Here is a 6024-nt window from a genome sequence, read left to right as displayed (position 1 = left end):
ACTTCTCGCTTTCATCGCATGTTTCTTCCCATGTTGATGTTAATATGTAACTGACAATTTATACGTTTGAAGGTATGGAAACATGCAACATTTGTGGAACATACCTTCTTGTCTTCTTGTGAATCAAGATGTAGCAAGGTTGGAGAAGAACATCTAACAGGTCAAGAATTTATTACCCTGCTCCGATTTAAAAAAATAAAAGACATTATCCATCAACAGATTTAAAAGTTAAGGAGGCATTTGTTGTGTGCTCATACTAAGTGAGACACCAAGGCTATAAGGCAAGTGGAAGAACTGATCTACTTGCTGAGGGTTGAAACCAGTGTTGGCTAGTCAATAGAGGGCGCTAGGGCGCCGCCTTACCCCTCAGCTGAGTCACCTTGATTGAATAAGATAAAAATGTATTTTAAAAAAATTATACATATATATATTCATTTATTTTAGATGAGAAGGATAAATAGTAAACAATTAATAATGAGTAAAACTGTTTCTTTTATCTCCCGGTTTGGGTGCAAAAACCCATGGGCATTGATTTTCAGCGGCCACTGAGGAATTTACCCTCCCACCATAGAGCTGACATCACATTTGGCTATTGCGGATTGGCCTTCTCGGCGGCACGGTGGCCGACTGGTTAGAGCGTCAGCCTCACAGTTCTGAGGACCCGGTTTCAATCCCCGGCCCTGCCTGTGTGGAGTTTGTATGTTCTCCCCGTGCCTGCGTGGGTTTTCTCCGGGCACTCCGGTTTGCTCCCACATCCCAAAAACATGCATTAATTGGAGACTTTAAAATTGCCCGTAGGTGTGACTGTGAGTGCGAATGGTTGTTTGTTTCTATGTGCCCTGCGATTGGCTGGCAACTGGTTCAGGGTGTACCCCGCCTCCTGCCCGATGACAGCTGGGATAGGCTACAGCACGCCCGCGACCCTAGTGAGGAGAAGCGGCTCAGAAAATGGATGGATGGATGATTGGCCTTCTCTGTAATGCTATGTTCAGACTAAATGCAAAATAAACCTTTGTGTCATGTTACTCGCATGAGTTTGATCGCGCGATTAATTTATACACACTGAATGCGCAGTCGCACCACATTGATATGCTATATCATATATGCTATGATATATACGCGGTCCTCTAGAGTCAAAGGGTCGTCAGCGCGCTCGTCCCCTGGCTGCTTCCTTTGATATTTTTTTTCTTCCTAGTTCTACTCCGCTTCCAGCACTACAACTCTTACTGCCACCAATGTTGCGCTGTGACCGACCACGGCAGCTACTGGGACGCCCCGTCCCCGCAGTTGGAACCTGTCCTCACCATTTTCCAAGCTGATTGCCTGTCGCGACGTGATTTGTGGCTTGAAGTTCAAACTTCCCAACCTGAGCGAGTGAAGACGAAGAAGAAGCAAATGTTTGCATGCTTGCCCCACTTGCGTCGCATCAAACGCGTCATATCGCCCGGCACATATTCACTCCAACTGCATTGACTTTATACGTATGTAATCACGTCTCGTGAATAGTTACATTTGTGTCCTGTGTGAATGCAGCATAAGTCAGACAAGCATTGGTTGCTAACTTGCTATTATGTGCGTGCGTGCATGTGTCATATTTGTTGTGGCAGGTCCGCCTGTAAACTAATGCAAGTAAATGGACTGACCTTCATAAAGTAACAATCTCCAAAGCGCCCAAAGTTAAAGCCTTTCATTCACCCATATAAACACACACACAGACATACACAGTTAATTAATACGGAAGCAGAAAGGCACCAAAAACAACAGTTTTTTGTTAGTTTTTTTTATTCTGATGATTACGTTTTCTCCTACATACAGTATCATTACAGTAACAGCGTTAGATACATTGGTAGCTGCAAACACTCATGCAAAATTTTGAAAACAATGCATTCTTCTAAATAGTAATATTAATATATCAATAATTATCTCCAGGGTGTGAGACCTTTTTGGTCCTCATATTGGGTAACAGGGTATAAAATGGCAAGAGTGTTTGGTCAGGACACTAGTTTGCTTCATGAGTCAAAAGTCATGAGGCCTCACTGTGCAGAATTTTGTTTCTCTTTCTTTATCTCGCTCTCTCTCTCTCTCTCTCTCTCTCTCTTCTCCCTCTGTCGCTCACTCTCTCTTGTTGCGCTCTCTCTCTCACACATGCATACACGCGCACACACACGAACACACACACACACACTGATGTCCTAATAGCGTCGGGCAAGGGTAGAGAAACTGGAGCTCAGGCAGAATGCTGACTCAGGGAACAAACCAGTGTGCGTGTGTGCGTGTGTGTGTTTGTGTGTGTGTATGTACCTTTTGTGGTGGAGAGCTTCTGTTGCATTTACATGGGCAGACCCTTTGACCATCTTCGGCAATATGATACTTTTCACTTTGCGAGTAACCCTGGCCGTTCCTTTGTGCTCTCTCCAATCAGCCATTTTACCAGTGTGTCATAAAAAATGCACATCGCCCTGAGTTCTGCCACAATGCACCCAGTGGGCTTTGCATGTTGTAGTGAGTGACTGTATTAGTGTGTGCGTGTGTGATATACTGGATACTACTGGTTCTGCAAACACACAGCCAAAATAGCAAACTAGAGAGGTGTGAAGTAAAAAAGGAAAGGACACTTTAGCAGAGGAGTAACTGACACGGGCTGAGTCACACACACACACACACACACACAAAAGCATGAATGCACACACAGACACACACAAACACACACAAGCAGGTACTGCAATGCTCACCAGACACTTCATGAGGTACAATGCCTGCACTATCTAATGAGATCCACCACATCTAATATTGCCTTCACAATGATAATGATAATAATTAACATTGATTAGTTTCAACACTATCAGAGAGGTATTGTTTTTTATTGTGGTTGCAGTTTTTAAGGGTGAAGTACTGCACGGTATCATACTGAGAGGTGTGCTGTATATGGATCATAAATTGTTGTGAAATGATCTCTGGTACTGCTGAGTGTGTGTTCTGGCTCTTGCGCTCTGATTTTGGCTCTCTATGGTTTCTCACTTTGTCATTCTGTTTATACCAACAAACAATACCCAATTATTGGCTTGAAGAACTGCTTTATTTTCACCAGGCATTTTTTTTACATGCACTCCATGGGTTGTTTTTTTTTCTTATGTTGAGCAGTTTTAAACATCAGTGAGCAACAAGGAGGGTTGGTTACTCCCGTAGCCTTGCTTTCTGTCCCTGGTGGGTAATAAAAATATTAAAATGCAAACTTTATAATGAACCATTATTCATCAATTAAAATGGCAAATTAGTCAGCAAAGAGAGTTCTATACTTTTGCTAATATGTAGCCTAAATGGTTAGAACCCCATCCTTTTTTTTCCTGATTCCACCATAAGCACAAATGCTAATTGCGTGAATGTTCTGTCTTTGGAGCCTATTCATATGGCAATCAATTAAGAAATGTGCAGAAACGTACAGACAGCTACGTTTTCCCACTTCTATTCACATCTCTGTGAGATTAGGGTGTTGTCGTAAGATTGGAGAAGTGAAAATAGGAGAGAAAGAAGGAGAGAGGAAATGATACCAAAACGTTTGTCCGATGAGGCGCCTAATCATGACAAGAGCACATGCACGCATGTGAATTAGCACGTGCACACAACCACACATTCACAAAGAACACATCATGTGATCTGTCGGTGAGGGCTGCAGTCACACCCTCCCACTCTCTTGTTTGATCACAATCTCCTTCCTGCTTTCCAGTCCAACTTGCTCAAGTAGAAATTTTCACAAGATGATGTTTGTGAAAATACTGATAGTCACGTGTTTGGGCAACATATGCGAATACAAGATAACTCTTGGTTCTGTACATTAAACAATTCCGCGAGAACAACCCAATAATTCTGTCCATATATAAGTACAGTTTAGTGATTCCCCAATTCGATGAATTGCTGTGTAATATGTAAAAACATCTTACAAATATTTATGTACAAGCAGAAGTGAGTACTCATTTTCTTTTCTTCTTCTTAGGCTCCCCTGAGACCAACAAATTTGTCTGTTTTATCTACATTGTCTTTTTTTGTTCTGTTTTTTGCAGCATAGTTTGTTCTAACACTACAAACAACTCTGAACAATAACGTGAGCGGTGACCTGGTTTTGGTCCATGAATACTGTCGTCGACCAAAGCAGATAAGTGGTCACTATGCCAATGATATTGCTCTCCTTATTTCAAGACAGAGGACATAAAAAGCTATGACTTTGAAAAATATTTGGAAATGAGGACTCATCACACTACCATTTTCAACTTTGTATCAGGCCATCTTGGGCTAAGAGGCCACCGTATGTTTCATTGTGAATACCAGGCAGCCCCAATTTTGGAGGGAAAATGGTATCACATTTAAACTTAATTGTGTGATCTTGTGAGCTGATTGGCCACCAATCCGGGCTCAACATCCCACCCAAGTTAAATCAAAATCGTCCAGGTAGAGTAACCCTGCTAAAAGTAGGATGACCTTTAATTAAGACAAAAAACGTGTACAGTGGAACCTCGTTTTAACGGACTATTAGGTAGGGGTGTCTCGAGACGATCTTTGAGATTGGAAATCGGTCGGATGTCAGGAAAAAAAAATTAGTATAGGATAGGATTGGACTGGATCAATAATCTCAGATGTTTACACGCTTATACAAGCAGTCCATTCCATGCGCCGCTCCAGAACTTCTATTCAGCAGCGCCCGAACGGCATGCAGAGCGCACGTGTTTCCAACAACAGGTTGCTAAGGTGTAAAGTAGAACGCAATGAATGTTGCTTGCTTAAAGTCATTTATTGACACTCCAAAAAAACTCACATAACAAAAGAAGTACATACCTACTGTTGCTGATTGTTGTTCTCTGTTGGAGTAATATCCATCCATTTTCTGAGCCGCTTCTCCTCACTAGGGTCGCGGGCGTGCTGGAGCCTATCCCAGCTGTCATCGGGCAGGAGGCGGGGTACACCCTGAACTGGTTGCCAGCCAATCGCAGGGCACATACAAACAAACAACCATTTGCACTCACAGTCACACCTACGGGCAATTTAGAGTCTCCAATTAATGCATGTTTTGGGGGTGTGGGAGGAAACCGGAGTGCCCGGAGAAAACCCACGCAGGCATGGGGAGAACATGCAAACTCCACACAGGTGGGGCCAGGGATTGAACCCGGGTCCTCAGAACTGTGAGGCTGACGCTGGAGTAATATCACTTCCCTAAAAGCCTTTTTTAACATTCCACACTATAAATTAAGTAAAGTATGTATTATTATTGCTGATATTGGACCGATATCTTTATCTTTTTTTAACTAATTAATTTTTAATTAGTTAAAAAATTTGACACTGGATTTAATCATAGCGAATGAGGTACTGTGTGTGTTAAAAAATCCACATCAATAGTGTTGATTGTTTGTTCATTTTTCAGGTGAGATTAAAAAGAAATTGTACATGTGAAATGGGAAGTGCATATGACTTATTGCGTAGTTGCATAGGACATTCTTTTAGCCTGGTTTGACAATAAGAAGTGTAGTTGGTCTTTGTTTGGCCCAAGAAAAAGAAGTGTTGCCTCTGTCACAACTGTGATGAATCCTAAACTCGACTACAGCTGGGAGTGCATTGCACCTGCTGCAACTTGTCAGTGCTTTCTCACATACAGTGCAGCGTGTTCTCAACAGGCGCACCTTTGCCTTCATCCCTCCGGGCCTGGGATTGGGCGATGAGGCTAAGAGGCTGAGGTGTTACAACAAATAGCAAGAGCCACAGGGCCGGTCCATTCTGCATTCTGCTAAAGGGAGGTTAATGAGCCAATCCACTGGGCTGTCTGCCAAACATGAGCGTCAATGCCAAAGCTCTCACAATGAGCCTGCCTGTATTATCACTGAGCTCTCTCTAATTATACCCTCCATTGCAAGTAGGGGGAAAAAGTTAGCAAGTGTCAGGCAGCACTTGTAAAGGAACAAGGGAAGAGTGAGGTGAGGGGCGGGGTGGTGAGATCAAGCGAACCGGGGGAAGAGAATGCACTGATAGGGAGAAAGTGAG

This window comes from Phycodurus eques, chromosome 1 (assembly GCF_024500275.1).
Source record: "Phycodurus eques isolate BA_2022a chromosome 1, UOR_Pequ_1.1, whole genome shotgun sequence".
NCBI lineage: Eukaryota > Metazoa > Chordata > Actinopteri > Syngnathiformes > Syngnathidae > Phycodurus > Phycodurus eques.
Note: the sequence above shows the minus strand (reverse complement) of the source record.